This window comes from Pristis pectinata, chromosome 26 (assembly GCF_009764475.1).
Source record: "Pristis pectinata isolate sPriPec2 chromosome 26, sPriPec2.1.pri, whole genome shotgun sequence".
Lineage (NCBI taxonomy): Eukaryota > Metazoa > Chordata > Chondrichthyes > Rhinopristiformes > Pristidae > Pristis > Pristis pectinata.
This window is the reverse complement of record NC_067430.1, coordinates 23,656,121-23,677,441: the sequence shown is the minus strand read 5'-3', so window position 1 is coordinate 23,677,441 and position 21,321 is coordinate 23,656,121. Positions and strand designations below refer to the sequence as shown.

Below are 21,321 nucleotides of genomic sequence, written 5' to 3'. Positions count from 1 at the left end.
CCAATCTGAGCCTGTTTTACACAAGCCTGTTTTATGTCCAGCAGCTGCTGTGGCTGGTAATTGTTCCTCTTAATGCAATTGTGTTCATAAAATGTTAATTTATTATATATTGTCCTTATAGCAGATTCTACCCACCAGAATGCACAACAGTGTATGACAGTCCTCAATAAAGTCACATTAGTGTGCAATCCCATGCATTCAGTAACTGTTCGTGCAGAGATTATCAGAATGTTAATGCTGCATGAAAAGGTCTGTCCGGTCTGCCATTGTATCGCTGCACTTGTAATTGTGTCAGCGGAGAAGCCTGATCTCTCACCTGTGTCAATTATATTGTATGAAACATCAAGTTATTTAACATCTTGAAAAATATTCAGAGCAGTCCATTCATACTCTTGATCAACATGTATGGATTTATGTCTCGTGATAAGAAATCAATTTAACAGTCAGTTAGCTCCACAATGACTAATTATGCTGCTATTATTTAATAACAGAATAGTTAACCTTAGTGGTTTGGTGCATTGTTAATTATACAATTCAACCACACCTCAAGCACGGCTTCAGTCACCAGAGTGTGCAGAGTTGACCTCAATCAAAGCTACAATGAAGCACCCACATTGTATCTCTTGATGACTAACTCTATGACTCTAGTGTGGCAGCAGTAATAATCAGAATCAGGTTTATTATAACTGACATATGTCGTGAAATTTGTTGTTTTGCAGCAACAGTACAGTGCAAGATATAAAAGTTACTCTAAGTTACCAAAAAATAAGTAAAATAGTGTAAAAGAGGAATAACAAGGGTTCATGTACTGTTCAGAAACATGATGGCGGAGGGGAAGAAGCTGTTCCTGAAACGTTCAGTGTGGGTCTTCAGGCTCCTGTACCTCCTCCCCAATGGTGGTAATGACAAGAGGGCATGTCCTGGATGGTGAGGGTCCTTAATGATGGATGCCACCTTTTTGAGGCACCACCTCTTGAAGATGTCCTCGATGGCGGGGAGGGTTGTGCCCGTGATGGAGCTGACTGAGTCCACAACCCTCTGCAGCCTTTTTCAATCCGACATATTGGAGCTTCCGTACCAGGTGGTGATGCAACCAGTCAGAATGCTCTCCACCGTACATCTGTAGAAATTTGCAAGAGTCTTTGGTGATGTACCAAATCTCAAACTCCTAATGAAGTAGAGTCGCTGGCGAATCTTTTTCATGATTTCATCAATGTGTTGGGATAGACGCTCTGAGATGTTGATGCCCAGGAACTTGAATCTGCCAACCCTTTCCACTGCTGACCCCTCAATGAGGACTGGCGTGTGTTCTCCAGACTTCCCCTTCCTGAAGTCCACAATAATTTCCTTGGTCTTGCTGACACTGAGTGCGAGGTTGTTGTTGCAATACCACACAACCAGCCGATCTGTCTCGCTCCTGTGCACATCCTCGTCACCATCTGGGGTTCTAACAATAACTGTGGTGTCATCGGCAAATTTATAGATGGCGTTTGAGCTGTGCCTAACCACACAGTCATGAGTGTACAGAGCGTAGAGCAGTGGGCTAAGCACACATCGTTGAGGTGCACCTGTATTGATTGTCAGTGAGGAGAAGATAAAATCACAACGTTTTAAGAAGGGCAGTGCAGTAGTGCAGCTGGTAGAGCTGCTCCCTCACAGCGCCAGAGACAATTCTCACTCTGACTGCTGTCTGCGTGGAGTTTGCACGTTCTCCCTGTGGCCATTGATTTCCTCCAGGTCATTTGGTTTCCTCTGACGTGCGGGTTGGTAGGTTAATTTCCTTCAATGTGTAGGTGAAAGGTAGAATCTGGGAGAGTTGGCAAGAATGTTAGGAAAATAAGAAATGGGGATTAATGTGGGATTAGTGTCAATGGGTGGTTGATGGTTGGTGTGCACTCAGTCAGCCAAAGGGCCTGTTTCTGTGCTGTATCTCTCTATGTCTCTGTGACCCAGTATCAGGGAATGATGGGTGCAGTCCTCTTCTGATCATCACCCACTCTACCCTGCTATAAAGTGCAGAAGTTTAGACATCGGGTGAAAGCACTTAATCAGTCTATGGACATTCACAATCTGGGTTTGCACTAGAAGGATGGTAACTTGGCTGAGGTTGAATAAGAGGGTATCTGGGGGAATGAGGTCACACTGACTAACCATTTGTGAGGAAATTTGGAAAAGAGACATTAAGTATAAGATAGTAAGTATATACGAGCAATGAAATCAGGAGAAACTCCTTCACTCAAAGAGTGGTCAGCATGCAGAAATTACCTTCACGTGGAGTGGCCGAGGTGGACAAAGGAGAGAGGACAGAATGAAAGTTAATGTCGATGAGATTAGGGTGAAGGAGGTGTGCAAAGCAGGAGAAATGGCATGGATATCTGGGCTGAATGGCCTGTTTCTGAGCTGCAAATTCATCAGAAATACTATCAGCAGCATAGTACTAGTATATTTTATAGCATAGATTATAAAATCAAACAAAGTATGTTTATTGTTCAAACTTTCCTATGTGGACTTAGAATTGTCCATGCACATCTTACAGGCACACAATTTCTTATAGAATGAAAATGAGTAGATGACTTGTCAATTTGTTCATAAAATGTGAACAATATATGTTTATGTTCCTCTGAGCATGTTGATGGATGTGGGTGGAAGCGCTTCACAACACATTTTTACAAGAATTACACGGGTTGCCATTTGTTCCTGAGCTGAGTACTGATTAAGTATAGGAGAGTTCCCATGCATATCATTTCACAGATAGCTGCCCTTTGGACAAGAAGTGAAACTAAAGTCCCTCCTACCTGATTCAGAGTATACAAAATGTCCCATAACACAATTTGAAGGCAGCTGAGTTCTCAAGGAGTCCTTGTTAATAGTTATCCATCAAAAAGAATGAATAAGGATACACCAAATGTCGAAGGGAAAAGGCACCATTGTCTTATTTTGGTTTGTGGTGTTTCCCACGCTGGTGTGCATTGTGTCCTGTTTTGGTGGTTTTGATGTTGGACCTGTCCAGTTTGGTGTGTGATTTGCCCTGCATTGGTACATGGTATGTCCAGTTTTGATGCCATCAAGTCATCCAGCATGGAAACAGACTATTTGACCCACTGATTCTGTGCCAATCATCATTCACCCATTTGCACTAATGCCATTTTTAATCTCCATACGTTCTCCACCCAGACATCAGCACTTGAATCGCCTGGGAATTTAAGGCTACGGGCCAAGTGCTGGAAGGTGGGATTAATACAGAAGGGTGTCCACTGTTCAGCATGGACATGGTGGGCCGAACGTCCTGTGTCCATGCTGTAATACTCTATGAGTGGTGTGCCCTTTAATGTGTGAGGCATGCCCTGTTTTGGTGTAGCTGTCCAGTCTTGTTGTGTGGTCTGTGCTGTTTTGGTGTGTGTTGGTCCTGTTTTGGTTTCTGGTGTATCCCCTGTTGTGCATGGTGTGCCTCATATTGGCGCAAGATGTGACCTGTCTGGTGCAAGGTGCATCCTGTTTTGTTGAGTGGTGTGCCCTGTTCTGGCATGAAGTCTGTCCTCATTTGGAATGTGGATCTGCAGGTTGATTCTTTGAGCCTGTCAGTTAACCATTGCCTATTTAAGGGGATATTTAACTGTGCGTTTCTTGTTTGGTCCTGTTGAAGATTCCAGTGAAGCTGCTGATTTCAGTGAATGTGAGAACAGGTTTGCAGCGTTGGCTGTAAACTAAAGGAAAAATTGAAATATAGAACAGAAAGGAGTTTCCAACTGGTTGGAGAAAAACATGTTACCATGCACACACACCCAGGAGCAATCATTTTATTGATTTTGTGTTGGCTGAACAATATAAATATCTTGGCAGAAATCTCTGGGTGCATTTTTTTCCCCTGTGCAAATAATAACACGATATAAATAACATCTCTGTTGCTATTTTGGGGCATGCGGAATTTCACTTGAATGCTGCTATTCATGAAAAATTCATGATGCACCACTCATGCGTAGAGAATAAGGACAATTTCAGAGGCTTTACATGAATTATTGCAGCTGAAAGTGCTCAAAGCACTGAATCAGACTGGGCATTACTGCCGTATACCAGAGAATTGTACCACTCCCTATTCTCTCTGAATTTTATTCAACTTTAGTTTATCACATTGATACTTTAAAAAATGGCACTGTATTTGGGGCTCAGAATCCATGAGTTGGGATGGAGTTCATGATCAGATGACAGGTTGTGTTTGAGAGGTGGAAGGGGGTGGCACTTGAGGTTGTGATTGCCTGTGGAGCTCTGCATGTGAGGGGGCGCAATGATGGATTGTGACAAGGAGTAAACCTTTTACTTAGCCTGAGCTAGCTCCCAGAACCAAACTCCACTGTCTGGTACACCCTTGGGCAGGTCCTCTTTAAACATTTTTAGATGTAGACCTCTAATTTCCTCCTTCGGGGTGGCCTGATCCATCTAAAGGTCTTACAAATACAATTGAAATTTGCAGAAGGGACACTCAGCCTACTTGCATATTCCAGTGTCTCTGTCCACCGCTAAAGGAGAATAGTGGACATTAGAATACACACAAAATGTACAACACAATCCTTTCAAAGGTAAAATTCATAACCCCTGCTCTACGTGATAGAATGTCTATATATTAAAAAGTGGTTGATAGCACTTGTGCTTCTCAGTCAGGGCACTGGAGATTCAAAGCCCATTGTGGGTTTTAACACACAGTCCAGGATGGCACATGAGTGCTGCCTAATGAGGTCTATTTTTCAGATGAGACATTAAGCCAATGCTCCATCTGCCTTTGCTTGGCAGATGAACAGAGTTGTCTCCTGACCGTCCAGCCAATACTCTTCTCTCAACCACCACAAGAAGCAGATTATCTGATAATTAATTCATTCATTTGCTTGAGGGACTGTGCTAAGCTTAAATTGTCATGGCTGGAATTATGAGAATCCTGGATAGGAAGGACAGAGAGAGGTTAGTAACCCGAGGGCATACATTTAAAGGAATTAGGTAGAGCAATTAAGAGAGGAATTGAGAAAAATAAAGTCCCAAAGTGTGGTGGATGATGATCTGGAGCTCCCTGTCTGAAAGGATGGAGGTGGCAGAATGGGATTGATTGAACAAGATTCTGTTTCAATCATGGGATTTAAACAGTATCTTGATGGGACTAGGTACTAGAAAGGGCGATTAGACTCGATTAGATGGTACGCTGTTAGGGTTTGATGAAGATGGGTGTGATGTGCCTCCAGGGGAGCATGGACCAGTAAAAACATGGCTCCCTGTTTCATTTTACTGCAGTGACCTCTGACAGTAGAGTTGATCACAATGTAAACAAACATATTAAAAATTCCATAATATGTAGAATTTACCACAGGGAAACAGACCGGGTCTGACCTGGTGTTTATGCTGGACACCATTCTTCAACTCACCTCATCAACCTATTTCTCCATTTCTCCAATGTTCCCCTTTAATGAATCCATGTTATTCATAATCACTCCATGTGGAAGTGCACTCCTCATTCTCATCGTTCCCTAAGGAAAAGGTGTTTCTCTTTATTTCCCTACTTACAGCCCCTGGTTTTGCACTCAGCAACAAGGGAAAACAGCTACTTTAACCCTGTTGGAACTTTTCATAATCTTAAAGGCCCCAATCAAGTATCCCATCAATTTTTCCTTTTCCAAACCCAGCCTGTTCAGTTTTGCCTGACACTTATATACTCTCAGTTCTCTGTCATCCTTGTAAATCTTCCTTAATAAAAGTCTTGTCGTTGTCCTTTTTGGGGCCTTGTTTCAGAGAGAGTTGAATGTTCTTGTCTCTGTCCATGTGAATTGTGACAGATGAAGTATGCCTATTGGATAATTTATATGCTATTAGTTGGAGTCAGTGCATATTTAACCCCATCATAAATTATTTCTGTTAAATTGTGGCTGTTGCTCCTATCTATTGTGATGCCCAGTTTGTGGTAGTGTTTTTTTAAACACTTCCAGTGACAGAGACATGTGTCTGATTTCCAATCAAGCTGTTCTGCTTGATGAGTGCAATAGCACCAGCTTGTTGAAGGGCCCCATCAGAATTGCTAATTGACATGTTGTGTAAGGACCATCTGTAGATACAACCCCAGTACTGTCAGAAACCCAAGTGATCAATGCCATGGCTAAGCTCTAATTCATACGTTAGGTAAAGTTGGTAAATGCTGGGATATCAGGTGGTTTCAGTTCTGAAATTTGAGTTCAACCAGGTTGTGGGAAATTGGAAATTAAAACAGAAAAAGCCGGATAAACTCAGCAGGTCTGGAAGCATCTGTGGAAAGTAAGGCAGTGATAATGTTTCAGGTTGAAGACCCTTCTTCAGAAGTTGCAGCTGGTTTTATGGAGTCAAACATTGCCCTACACAACCTGCACAGAAAGAGGGCCTTTGGTCCACTGAGTCCATACCGATCGTCAAGCATCCAGTTACTCTATTCCTACATTAATTCCAATGTATTCTCCCCACATTCCCATCAACTCCCCCAGATTCTGACGTTCACTCACACACAAGGGTCAACTTACAGTGGCCAATGAACCTCTCAATCTGCACATCTTTGGGATGTGGGAGGAAACTGGAGCACCCAGAGGAAACCCACGCATTCACAGGGAGAACATGTAAACTCCATGCAGACAGTGCCGGAGGTCAGGATTGAACCTGGGCCAGTGGAGCTTACACTCTCTAAACTGCATGTAAATAGTGCAGTCGTGGTGAACCCACCCCATTTGAGAAGCCCACTAAGTGGTAACCATCACTTCACCTGCCAACATACACAGCTTGCTTTGCATGAGAGTGGTATACGAATGACGGCAGTCCTTGGGCAACATTCTTTTTCATTGTTCCCAGACACAGTTAGATAAGTTTTGTGGCACTCATGGGAACCAGCTTTTAATAGTGCCCCATTCAAAGCAACTTTGAAGCACTATTTAAAGAGTTTCTCGGACACTTTTTTCACAAATGTGTATGCAGTGCACTGTATAAGAAAATTGGAAACTTGGGATAAGTGACAGAAGGTGGAAACCCAAGCTGCTCCAGTTACTTTGGATGAGATGCACCATCACTTCCCTTGGAATCATCTCTTTGCCATAGGTTCTTCAGCTGGGTGAGCTCCATAGTGAGGAGCTACAGAAGTACCAGAGTGAGGGCAGACCTGGAGGGAGGTGGGGCAGAAGAGCTCATGGCTGATTTCCCTAGTTCTACTGCCCCACCCCCCCTCCAAAGGAATTCAAAACTGCAATCCCGGGAGTAATATATCAGGAGATCTAAGATCGGTCCAAGGTGACACTCGGCTGGCAGGTTTGTCCTTATGGATCCAAACCTGATTGTGTAGGGCAAAGGGGAACCGAGTAGCAATTGCAGGCAGTTGTTCCCACTCAGTAAAAGCCTTGTCACTAAGTGCAAAGGTTTCTTAAAGCATCAGAAAGGCTGATAAAACTAGACAACCTGGCAAAGTGCTATCATCTAAACACTGGGCTCTCTTATTACTCATCAGAATAGGAAGTGTTTTTTCCAGATAATTGATGTCAATCTCTTCAGCTTCAATGTCAGACCTCCTAGTATGTCATTGTGGTCCATTATGACTCACAAAGACTTCAGTTATTTTCTCGAACAAGTAGATGAATATAACACTATCAATTGCTGCTGCTTCCCAGTGAATGGCTTCTGCCACGTTAGGGCACTCACTCTGTCCAGCCACACTACAACCTTAACCTGTCAAATAATGAAGCTGTTGGAGATGTCAGGCCACTGGGAACTCCTCATAGAGGTGACCCTTGAGAACATGGCTGGGACTGCACCATTGCATAATAGAGGCTGAATACAGTGTCTCCCTAGACCCACACCATAACTTTCCAAAAATGGATTTCACAGTGGAGGGGAACACCATAGTGAATTCACACTCTTGTGAATGCTGCTTATATGCTCTGTGCCTGTGATGCTGCTGCAAGTAAGTTTTTCACTGCACCTGTGCTTACACGTACTTGTGCATATGACAATAAACATGCCTTTGACTTTGACCATCCTTGCTGAATTGCACTCTGGAAAAATATCTTGAGAATGCTGTCTCAATGATGTGTATTCTCCTCACCATCACACTAAGCCAGCAATCTCTCCCAAGCAGGAAGCCAATGTGTCTCAGTCTTGAAGTTACTCTTGGATGGACTTGCACTGAGAAATGGCGTCATCAGGAAGCTAGCTTGCTTATTTGAGCATGGAAGTACCTCCTCACCAAACATCCTGCTCCATTCAAGTTACACTGACTCTACCCTTTCAATCTGTTACTCACAAGCAGAAATCTGTTTAGTAAGTTCCTGGCAATGGCAGCCTAAACTAGAGGACACCAAACTCTTGCTATAAAGTAATTTGTCCTGGACACATTGTCATCCTTTCCCATGGGCTGCAGTCTCCAGTCACTCCCATCCCAACCAATCGTATGCCTACTAATGAAGAAAGCTACTTAGTAATATGAGGAATCAGTGCAGGCTCATCGATCCCCACAACAGCTTGTTTCTCTCAACGCTTCTCATATTCCTCATCATAGATAAATGTCTTTTCTTTCCTATGGATTATTGATTATTCAGTACAAGCAACAGTTGTTAGTCTGTAATCACTACAGTTTATCAGTCCCTGTGCTTGCAGAAAATAGAAACTTAAGCAGTGGGTCACTGGTCCTCAAGACCATGCCTTGTGTGCCTTTCTTCAGAACAACAAACACCCTTACAGACAAGATCCAACCATATGTGGGCTCATATTGATGAACTGTGCTATTTGGTATCCCTAAAGCACTACACACTTCTGATTACATCACCTTTGTAAGTATTTAGCAAAATGCTCAAAGGCACACCGTGAAAATGATATCTTGCCCTAATACTTTACTGAGTGTGCAAGTGCTCAAGAAGGGACTCAGTCTTATTACCTTGAAAGTACACGGTTAAGACCATACAGGTTCCTGGATTTATAAAGTTTAAGGGTGAAAAAGGCATGATGGACCTTTATAAAACCCAGGGTGAGCCACAACTGAAGATTATGTCCAGTTTTGGGTACCATACTTCAGTAAAGATATAAAAGGTTTGAAGGGAGACGAGGAGAGATCCACTAAAATGATTCCAGAGACAAAGGCCTTTAGTTACATGGATAGTGAATGTTTGAAGTGATTTTGTTGCACTGTGAAACTTGTATGCTGTGCTTATCTGCCGAAGGGGTATAATCTGCAGGATGATGTGGTTTTACATGTATTATAAGCAAACCCACCTCCATAAGAACTGTACCTACATTGAGTAAGTTTATTGAACATAAACAAGTGAAGCCAACAAAAGCTTACAAACTCAGTGAGAATAGGAATTACTCACCCTTGTTCTTCCTCTTAGTGCTAGCTTTCTACTTGGTTTGGTGGGCCTTCTATAATGCTGGAGGAACTCAGCCAGGCAGCGTCCGTGGAGAAAAGCAAGCGGTCAACATTTCAGATCAGGACCCTTCTTCAGGACTGAAGATAGGAAAAGGGGAAGCCCAATGTATAGGAGGGAAAAACAGAGCAGTGATAGGTGGACAAAAGAGGGGAGGCGAGGTGGGCACAAGGTGGTGATAGGTAGATGCAGGTAAGAGATAGTGATAAGCAGGGTGGGGGAGAGGGGAGAGCAGATCCACTGGGGGATGGGTCAAAGGTAAGGAGATAAAAAGCAGGGTAGAAAAAAGAGGGATAGGCTAGGAAAGGGAAGAAAAGAACAGGCATGATTGGGGGTGGGGGTGGGAGGGGTGTGGGGATTACTTAAAGTGAGAGAATTCAATGTTCATGTCATTAGGCTGCAAGGTTTCAAGATGGAAAATGAGGTGCTGTTCCTCCAGTTTGCGCTTGGAATTCTCCTGGCAGTGGAGGAGAGATAAGTGCAGGGGAGATTAAACATTGTGCTATTTTTAGAGCTGGGAGTTGATACATTGGGATACATTGGCATCTCCCTTTCCCCTTTCTTAGCCTATCCCTCTTTTTTCTACCCCTTTTTTTCTCCTTACCTTTGACCCATCCCCCATTGGATCTGCTCTCCCCTCCTCCCTCGCACCTGCCTATCACTATCTCTTACCTGCATTTACCTATCACCACTTTGTGCCCACCCTGCCTCCCCTCTTTCGTCTACCTATCACTGCTCTGCTTTTCCCTCCTATATATCGGGCTTCCCCTTTTCCTACCTTCAGTCCTGAAGAAGGGTCCTGACCTGAAACGTTGACCACCTGCTTTTCTCCACGGATGTTGCCCGGCCTGCTGATTTCCTCTAGCATCATGGTGTTTTTCATCTAGATTCCAGCATCTGCAGTCCTTTGTTTCTCTGGTGGGCTTTCTACTTCTGCATAGTGCTTCCCTGTGGCTGCAGAGAGACTGGTAGAAGATTGCTCCAAGCAGATGGCCCTGAAAGTCATCAGTGAGTAGCTCTTGAGCTCAACAGGTCTGGTTGACAGTTGCATCATCTCTGCATGAGTCTGGGCTAGTTGGCTCTGAGGCACAAGTGAGGACATTGTCGATGAGCCAGTGTAGGAGCATACCCTGACATCTTGAAAGAACACAGCGATTTCATGCTCCACGGATCCACGGGCAATCTCTGGGGACTGAGTCCATGGTGCTCATGTGACCTTTTTCAATTTAACATACCTTTCATCCACTTCAGGGCCAGCTGAATAGCAAAGTTTGAAATAAATTATTACAGGGGATTTGTGAGCTGAGTGTTCACTGAGGCAGAGAATGAGCATGAGACCAGAGTATATGAATGTAAATTGTAGCCTTGAGCAAACATATCAAGACTCATCTGCTGAGAAATGTGTATGTTACAGTAATTGCATTTTAGCAGGGGTCTATTTTTAATATCTTAAAGAAATAACTAAAAAAGCATTATAAAATAGGTCTTCTTCATATTAACAGGATGTAAGAGACAATGTATCACAGAAGCTTACTTGCATCAGTCCTGAGGTGTATTATGGCGCTGGCTATTTGTCAGTCTCATCCTTTGCCATACTCCTTAAGTACCATATGAAAAGTGGTGGGTGATGGAACAAGCATTAAACCTGGTGAAGGCTGTGGTAATAAACTGTTACAACCACCCTTTCATCTTCAGCCAATTTTCCCTGTGCAGATGCATCCCCAATGGATGAGCCATATGGAATGGGGGAGGTGCTATTGCACTCTTCTCCGGAAATCAGTGTGACAACATGAATACGACTCATAAGATTGGCATCTACCAACAAAAATGATGCAAATATCTGCAGAAATAGTAAGCCACACAGCCCAGAAAGGCCCAATGGCATTTGCCAGAGTGTGTCAATTTAATATATCTCCTCTATTGCGACAAAGGAGGCTCCTTCATTAACTTCAGCATCCCCGAGTCAAAGGAGAAGGAAAACAGCAACATTCACACTCCTGATCATGATTCGGTGGTTGCATGTCAGGTCTAGACTGAGATATCCCTATGGTTGAATAGATGTATAGGTTCATTGAGGGGGACAAGCATAAAGGGAGGTTACCAGGCAGGAATGAAGCTCTGGACAACACATTTCAGGCAAAAGGGCCAATATTTATTTCTCAGTCAGGGAGCTTGCTGTGTGTAAATTGGTTACTGTATTTCCTGCATTACAAAGTGACTACACTTCCAAAGGACTTTAATGAAATGCTCCATCCTTGGTTAACATCCTAGTGAATCTGCCCTGCACCATCCAGTTTCATCATGTCCTTCCTACAGTCCAATTGTTATCCCAATTTTAAGTTCCCACTCCTGCCTACTGCAAAATCACACAGTGCCACGGATTAATTCTGTTAAAACGCGTTTATTAACAGTATACTGCCAGGGAGAATTCTCCTGACTCTCATGTAGAGTCTTTATCAGAGGTCTCCACAATACAGAGGGGCAGACATCAACTAATACAGTCCTTGCCACACACTTAAACAATGCGACTACACCGATTTTCAACTGGGGAGCCTAAGATAAAAGGCAACCATCACACTCATTGTTTAAGACGACCCTCACACTTATTGTTTAGGACAAACCTCACACTTATTGTTTAATATAATTGGCTTACAATCAAGTTCCAGACACAGTAATCACCTCCTGGTCCTGAGTCAGGGGTTTGCGTGCGTGGTATTTTTTCATTAGTTATATGTACAGTCACAATTTCTTAACCCTTTACTTCCTCACAATGACCAGAACTATGCACAGTGCACCAGCTGTGGCCAATATTGCTTTAGGATGTCCTGAGGCTATGAGAAGGAGCTATGCTTACCATCTCAGTGCAGCTACTGAAGCTAACCTGTGACATAAATAATTTGTCATCCATATTAATGGCACCTTGTTACACAATTAGGAAAAGTCACTTCTTGCATTTTACTTTCATGTTTAACACAGGCACCTTGAGAGAAATAGATCAAAAGTTTCATTTTTATTCTGCAGTGCAGCCTGTTCCACTGAAGTGTCTGCCCATCTGGTGTGCCTTTAAATTGTCCATTGCTCCTTTTCACTTGTCTTTGTAGTTGAAAACCATGAAAAATGCAAATGAGAACTCAGCACAAAGGAAGCACTTCTCATTTCCATCGAGTTCCTGTCAGACAAGCCGAGACCTTCTGCTGCTGCGTCTGTGCTGGATACATTTTGTTCTCTTACATAATGCCGTCCTCCATGACTTTCCCCTCTGGCTTCACACATTTTCCAGCTGACCCAACCTTGCACGGCCTCAGAAATCTTTACTACCCTTTCCTGCCCTGTCCTTAGCAAGGCTGCTAATTTCCACCATTGTTTTACCTCCCCGTCGCTGTCCACCTTCCCCTCTTTCTTCAACTTTGACATTCCCGCTTCCACTTTCCCAATATATCAACTCCCAGCTCTGTAAACATAGCACAATGTTTAATCTCTCCTGCACTAAATCCAACTCACACATCTTGCTGTCCTGCACAATCTCCAACACAGTGCCACAGGCTGAATCTAGATTCCTCATTTTCAGTTACAGATCTTTATCTCATCCTACCTCAGTTAAATTCCCACTGCTACCTCAGGGACGATGGTCTCGGGTTTTTCTATTTATCCTTTGTGTGAAGTCCTCTCTGTTTGATTCTCAGTGCTGGGCTCTCTTCAAACCGTCTCTGCCTTACCAACTCTTATTCAACAGTTACCAACAGTTAAATTAACAGACTGGTAATAAAAAGCTGGGAGTAACTGTCGAAAGGCCTGAGTTTGAATTTGACCACAGAGTTTGAATTCATTTAATTATCTGGTATTTAAAATAAAACAAATCATTGATTGGCAACAAAATTATTGGGTTGTTGTAAACACCCATTTGGTTCACTAATATCCCACCATCCATCTTTGCTGTGGCCTATAGATCTGTCCAGACTTACCAATGTGGTTGACTCTGAAACAGCCAGGTAAGCCATTAATTTCATACAAAGAATGACACCCCCACCCACTCAGTTTTAAGACCAGTCAGCAAAAACATAATGAAGCAATGACTCCTCTGGGAATGGGAGCACTTCTGCTGGTGCCTCAGTCTCAAACTGTGCTGAATCCTTGGAATTCTCTATCTTGGAGGGTTGTGGGGCTCAATCATTGACTACGTTCAAAACAGAGATCGATAGATCTCTGGGTATTAAAACAAATGAGGAAAATGGGTTTGAGGTAAAAGATCAGCCAGTGATTTTGTTGAATAGAGGAGCAGACTTGAGGGGTGAAATGAGTTACTCCTGTTCCTTTTTCTAATGTTCTTTTGTTCCAAAAGCATATCAGAGCAAAAACTGAGAATCCAGAGCATACTGTGTGACAGGTGGCTTTCACTTTCTCCTCTTGCTCAGTGAAAGGTTTGAAAATGTCTTCTGCTCTTACCCAACATTTTTAATTACACCAAAACTCATGAAAATAGACCATTAACACTTTTTCCTAGACTTAATTTTTAATACAGAAAACAGGCACTTTGCTGCAGTATGCATAACCATGCAAAACAAAAATCAAAGCTTTTTACTGTTGGTTTCCAGTGATAACAAGGACATTTGTTCCTCTTTGTGGCAGAAATAAGTGGCATGACTAACAGGATGAAAATGACATTTCTTTGCATTTACGTAGCACTTTAACACAGTAAACATTCCATGTTGCTTCACAGGGACAGGTGGTGAGCATAAACCTAAGGGTTGGGGAGACAACATAAGCATTTATTCCATTTGCTCTGTCTATGTTGTATTTTCTTTGACGATGCCAAGTTCTATATCCTTTTGATGTGTTTTAACTGAGAATCTGCTTCCACTGTAAATTGACAGGGACCCTAACTGTGTCTTTTTAATTTCCTACACTGTTAGCCTCGCCCTTTTCATTATCTCCCTGAATATGTTACGTTGTCTTTGTCCTCACCTCCTGCCTCACCAGCCTTCACATTCAGTGAATCCTCTCCCATTTCTGGCACCCTCCCTGAGTGAAGCTGCCACCAAACCATCATCCCCTCTCACTTCAATATTTTGAAAGGACCTTTCCTTTTGCCACACTTTGCTTAATACTTCAATCTCCTCTCAAACTCCCACCGCCCAGCACCTTCCCATGCAAGTGGAGAAGATACAATACCTGCCCTTCTACCTCCTCACTTCCTGTCCTCTTGGACCCCACACACTCTTTCTGCGTGAAACAGGGCTTTATTTGTACACCTTTTTGTTTATATTCTAACCTCTTCTCACAATGTGCTTTTCTCCACGTTGAAGAGACCAAATGCAGATTGGGTGACCATTTTATGTAACATCTCCATTCAGTCCCTAAGTGTGACCCTGAGTTTCCAGTACCCTGTCACTTTAAATCTCTGCTTCATCCCACTCTCACCTCTCTATCCTTGGCCTCCGGCGCTAGTCCATTGAAGCTCAACACAAGTTTGAAGAAGAACAGATCCTCGTCTTACAACCAGTCACATTAAGGCCTTCCAGGCACAGCATTTCCTCAATTTACAAAAGGGATACGTTCCTGCAAAACATTTAATAAGAAAACTTTTGTAAATCGAAAAGGCTGGCCTAAATTCATTACTGGTATTCTCATGCTCAGAGAGTGGTGCACTATTTGTAATAATAATCACTTACGGTATAGAAGGAGGCCTTTTGGCCTGTTGAGTCCATGCCAGCAGAGCAATCCCATTAGTCCCCTTCCCACTCTGTAGCCCTGCAACTTATTCTCTCTCACGTGCTCACCTACTGCCTTTTGACCCTTGTTACAACCTAGCAATTTATAGTAACCAATCACCCTGGAACGTGGGAGGAAATCAGAGCACCGGGAGAGACTCAGACCATCACAGGGAGAACATGGAAACTTCACACAGACAACATCCAAGGTCGGGAATGCACACAGGTCATGAGAGCTGTGAGGTGGCAGCTCCAGCTGCTGAGCCACAGTGGCACTGAAACATAGCTGTGTGAATCACAGATATGTACCCCAACAGTCAATAGCGTTTCAGAAAAAAATTATAAGTCGACCATTTGTAAATCAAGGAATTATTAAACCAATGCTTCCATTTAAGCTATATCCTTTCCCCATTATTGCACCCTCTCACCTTCTGAAACTGTATCCCTCCACTCTGCTGTTCTCTCCTGCCCTTTGCCCTCACCCTCAAACCCTAACCCTTGTTTATCCCTCCTGATTTGCTGATTTCATTATTTCCTCTTCTTGTGACAAGAGGCAAAGGTGCAGAAACAAGTTTGAGGAGAATTTTTTTTATCAGGATTTCAGGATTCAAGATCAGCATTTGGTGCCCACGTCTAACTACAAGCTGCACTTGTAGTGGGATTAGAAATGCATTTCAGGAAGAATTGGTATTTCTAAAGCAAAGCAGAAGTCATTGTATCTACTAATTGGGGCCATCCCTCCACTCCGTGCTGCCGCACACATCTGTTCATTTGCACCTTTCCCCCTCTTGAACATGGTGGTGATGCCAACTCATGCTTTGACCCTCCAAAGTTTACCAATTACTTTGTCGTGGACAAAATGTCTTTTTATATGTTAATGACTTTTCTGCCTCTGCAGAAATCGGAAACTTGACAAGAAGCCATACATTCCCCACTCCTGGCATGGTCCAGGCATCACTTGTGACTTTATTATAACTTGGCGGGTCCCCAGCTCATCTGATATGAATCATGATCATTACAAGCCTTGTATTTATGTCCTTAGTTATTAGACAGAAAGCTAGAGACACACGAATAACACTAAGCAACTATCAAGCAAACCTTTTAATACTGAGCCATTATTCTGCAGAAAAAGGAAGATTAAGTGGGGTGGGAGATAAGGGAATCATAGAGGGGCTTTCAGCGAGGGTTTAGAAATAATGAAAAATTATGTTTACTATTAGAACAAAAGTGGAACTGAGAAGCTTTTCCCTCTCACACAGTTATTAGAACATGGAATACTTCACAACAGGTGGCAACAGAGGTATATACTATAACAGAATTCATTAGGAACTTTGGTAAGTATTTGAAAAGTATTTGAAAGGAAACAGGGAAACAGAATAACAGCAAATGCACCAGTTCTGATTGTCCTCTACCTGTACTGTAATTCTGTAATATATTATGCTATAGGTATGCGGTTCAGTTTGTATTCTGTCAGAATTCTGTCCCATACAATAAACCTATAGAATGCCCCATCTGCTATTGATCTTGCTTTTACTGGAACTGAGTGACTTGCAAAATACCTGTGCAGGTGCACTGTCAGGATTTTTCCTGAAGATGTTTGAAGGATGTGGCTGTGGCATGTAATTAACTTCTGGTAACATGCTCTTTGTTAATTATGGTGTGTGTGTGTGTGTGTGCGTGCGTGCGTGCGTGTGTGTGTGTTTCCATCTCAAGCATGATACGCTTGGAATAATCACCTTTTTGCTTCCGATCTTCTCCGATGCAGCAGACACATCAGAGCTCAGAGTGTACCAAAAAATGGAAATGCAAGTGGAAGTCTTACAAGGGATGATTCAAAATAATTTTGAATTCTCCAGAAAGCTTGCAGTTAGGTGCACTGGACTAAACTAATGTAAAACATATTGTGTAAGACTTACATACAAATTCAAAGAGAAGCATTAAATTGAAACTATTGAGAACAATATGGCACCATTAACAAAGGAAAACCTCCCAAGGTAGTGCTCAGGATTGTAAATAGATGCCAAGCTATAGGAATAAAAGTTCTGAGTAAAAGCTTAGTGATTGATTTTAAGTTGGGATTGACTTCCAAAGCATGGAATGTAGATGATGATAATACACCCAGCAATGGCAGAGTGAAGGATGGTGTGGACAGACCACGTCTAAGGCTCCAGTAGAAGATGAGAGGAGATGGCACCACAGCCGCCTTCACAGAGGAATGGCATTTATGATGTTGATTAAGACTGTTTCATTGCCAAGGATGAAGCATAATTCTTATCGGAGATCTTTAGCTGTGCAGTTCTTGAAAGATTGGCTTGGATGTAGGAGACAACACTGCGCTTTGGAGAGGAAAGAGAGGTTGAATATGTGTGGTATTTGCAAGGGCAGGAAGTTTGAGAAAGGTGGTGATGACAGCGGAACTGAAAGTGAGCAGGATAGTACCTAAGGAAGGGAGCAGTGTTACGATGTGAGGGAAATTGGTGGTTATTAGTGTGCCAGCTGCAGGGAGCAGGAGGTGGTCTTGATCTGTTCAGATAGGACAGTGGGGCATTAGGAAAGAAATTGGGTTCAAATTTAAGGCAAGGGAGAGCTTAAAGTTGGGGGTGGTGGTAATTAGTGGGGACAGTGGTTAAGTGAAAGGATGGGAAACAAAAGAGGCAATTAAATGTTTAATGACAAAGAAATTCATGAAGGCTCCACTCGTTAGAGGTAAACAGGAGAGTTGCTTGTGAAGCAAAGAATCTGAGGGCAGATTCAAGGGCCAGCGGCGAGTGATGCTTTCAGAAGGGTGCTGCAGTTAGTCCTGGCGGAGTTGCTGGAAAGGGTAGCGAAGGATGGAGCAGTTAGAGGGAATGATGAGAAGCTCGGTGGACAATAGCAAGAGGGAGGCAGAGGACAGTTGTGGGTTTATGAAGAAAGGATTCATTGTTATAGGGTGTAGTGAGAGGGGGGAAATGACTGGGAATGTCAGAGATTTCAACTCTGCCTCCTGAATTCCAAACCAGAAACTGCTGAAGTGATCCTTTGCTGCGCTAGACATTTAAGTATTAAATAGGTGCTAGCCTTGGTAGCTTAACTCATGACTCAGTGAATATCACTAATAATGTTTAATGGTGCTTTCTGTTCCTGCCCCAATTGATTCTGTGATTGTGTGGCTAAGAGCCTCTTGACCTTGGCCCCAACTACACCTGCATTATATTCAGTGATAAAAACATGGTTGAATAATGTTTGTGGAATGACACTTGAAATTCATTCTATTATGCTGGCAAAAAAAATGTGTCAAGTGTGGTACACTTCGGCTGGCATTGAGAGAGAATTGCGCAGGAGGACGTGTGTCTATTTTCTAGTGAGTCTCTGAATCAGTAGAATGGAGTGCTTACCAACGCATTCAATGCATTATTAGAGTACACTTTGCAATTTCTTTCCACTGCTACATTTTTTGCACAGGTTTTAAGCTCTTCCTGTCATGATACTCATCAAGATTCACCTTCTTCCAATTAGTTGAGTGCATGCAGATGCAGCAGTGCTGATCTGTAACGACCAAGTATTTATAGCTGGGATGGCAGCAGAGAGCAGAGTTAGACTCAGTGTCCTTATATTGAATTATTGCAGCTCCTAAAACCCATTGTGTTCTGTCAGTCCCATTGCTGTGCTCTTTCACCAAAGCCTGAAAATTATTCTCTCTTGTGCCTCTCTGATCCCCTGTTGATTTTGTTTGCCCCACCCCTACAGGCAGTGGATTCCAGAATTTCATAATCGCTCTCTGTAAAAAAAACTCCCCACATTTTTTGCATCTTTTGCCCAGATTTATATCTGTGCCCTTAGGTCTTTGATTCATCCAAGAGTTACAAAAGGGAATATTAGACACAACATTCAGACCTAAATTTGATCATTCAACCCAACTGGTGCGCACTCACCAACATTCTACTGTTCCTTATCTTGAACTATGAGCATATTCTTCTGTTTCTCACTCCCTCCTCTGCTTCTCCAGCTTCCCTTTAAGCACACCGATCCTAGGGCAGTGGAATGACGCAGCTAGTAGAGCTGATGCCTCATTGTTCCAGTGATCCCGTTCAATCCTGACCTCCGGTGCTGTCTGTGTGAATTTGCACATTCTCCCTGTGACCGCATGGGTTTCCCCCAGGTGCTGCTGTTTCCTCCCACATCCCAGAAATGTGCAGGTTGGTAGGGAATTGGCCGTTGTAAACTACCCTTAATATGTAGATGCGTGGTAGACTGTGAGTGGGGCGGGGTGGGGGGTGAGAATGTGGGGAGAACAAAATAGGTTTGCATAGGATTAGTGTAAAAATGGATGCATGATGGTTGGCGTAGACTTGATCGGCCAAAGGGCCTGTATGTGTGCCTGATCTCTCTGTGGCTCCATACACTGGCATAGCAATCTCGCTGTGTGAATTTTCCTGTACTTTCCCTTGCACCTCGTTTTATCTTTATGACCCCTGGTATTAATTTTCCCTCCATTCTGCCCTTACCCTATCAAACACTTCCAAAATCTTCAAAGACCTCTTACCTCAAAGTCTCAGGCTTCTCGTTTCTAAGGAAAGGATCCCAGGCTGTTCAGTTGTTCCTGACAGGCACAACCTCTCAGTTTGCTATCATCCTTGTAAATCTTTTATACATCTTCTCCAGTGCTTCTTCTTTAATATATGAATACCTGAACTGTGCACAATTTTTTAAGTGTGGTCTAGTCAAATTTAACATAACTTCTACGCTTTCCAATTCTAGCCCTTAAGAACCAAACCCAAGTTTTTCGTTGCTTTTGCCATGGATTTATTAACCTGAAGTACTGCTTTCAGTGAACATGTGGCCTCTTGAGCCTGCTCCGCCATTCACATTAATCGTGACTGATCATTAACCTGAACTCATTTTCTCATCAGTTCCCAAGAAAATCTGATTCCCTTTATCTATCTCATCCTTGAATGTACTTAATGACTCAGCATCCATTTTAATCAATTTAATCAACTGACTTGCTTACTTAGGGCCTTCTATTTACTCATAAACTAATTATCACAATTAAATTTATTTTAAAGACAAAGATTCAGTGCAGCATTATTTTACTTTGACAAAACTTTTGGATAGCTGTAAATCCCAATGATGCCAGGGGCATCCACATACAGTAGAGCTTTATATCTGCTGATGGATCAAGGCTGATAACAAACTAATGGATCTCCCATGGTCTAGAAATTCTCTAGTGTCATTAAAGGCTCGAGGTCCTGGGTCTGTTTTATTCAAGGTACATCACAGCAGAGTGTATCCCATACAAGGCCCAAGACCTGATGTGCAACACAACCAGCCCTGCACATGAAAACGTTCACTAAAGCCTCTCCTCAACAAGGCATAGCTAGCTCTGTGATGCACAAGGTGGGATAGGAAACTGTAAGGGGGGGGGGGGTTGTTGAGTGGGTGGAGGGGATTGAGTGTGAGAATGTGGGTGGATATTCAGGGTACTAGATGAAGGGGCAACATTAGGGAGGGGACATCGGAGGAAGGAACATGAGGGGAAGGAGCATCTTATCCATAAGACAGTAGTTCCATCAGTGCAGCATTCTTTACTGTATAAAAACATCAGCCATGATTGAATGGCGGAGCAGATGCGATGGGCCAAATGGCCTAATTATGCTCCTATATCTTATGGTCTCATGATTTTAGTTTAGACTGTATGATCCATGTTTTCTTACAACATAGAAGGAGGCCATTTTGGCCCATTGAGTCTATGCCTCACAGAGCGATCCCAATACCCACTAATTATCCCTGTAACTTATTCCTCCCACATTACCATCAACTCCATCCAGCAGTGGTTGATGTTAGGCTTCAATGTATAACCTTCCATTCCATCACCCAGAATGCCCTCAGAAGAAACTGAGCTGGCACTTTGTCCAAACAATAGCGTTGACTGAACCATGAGGTGAGACTGATTCATCCGTCCACACATCCACAGATCTCCTGTGGCACTGCTGATGGTAAATCAAGTGATTTACTGCTTCATAGAAACAGTCAGATGTGCTGTACAATGGTGCTAATTGGCATTGTTTTTTTTCCCAGGGCAGTTTCAGAAAACATGTTGTACTATTAAGCTCATCATCAATGTGGAAGGATGCTAACAATGCGTAGCACATTCTTTAATTACGGAAGAACGGGGCTGCATTTCAATTGAAAGTGATGAGTGCTGCCTCCCCAATCTTATTAAACCATGTCTG

The 21,321-nt window shown here is 42.9% G+C and overlaps 1 protein-coding gene across 3 annotated transcripts in view; it reads left to right on the top strand.

Annotated features, from left to right (window-relative positions):
- Positions 1 to 21,321, top strand: part of acot7 (acyl-CoA thioesterase 7) — a 184,188-nt gene that overhangs the window by 162,434 nt on the left and 433 nt on the right. The window lies entirely within an intron of this gene.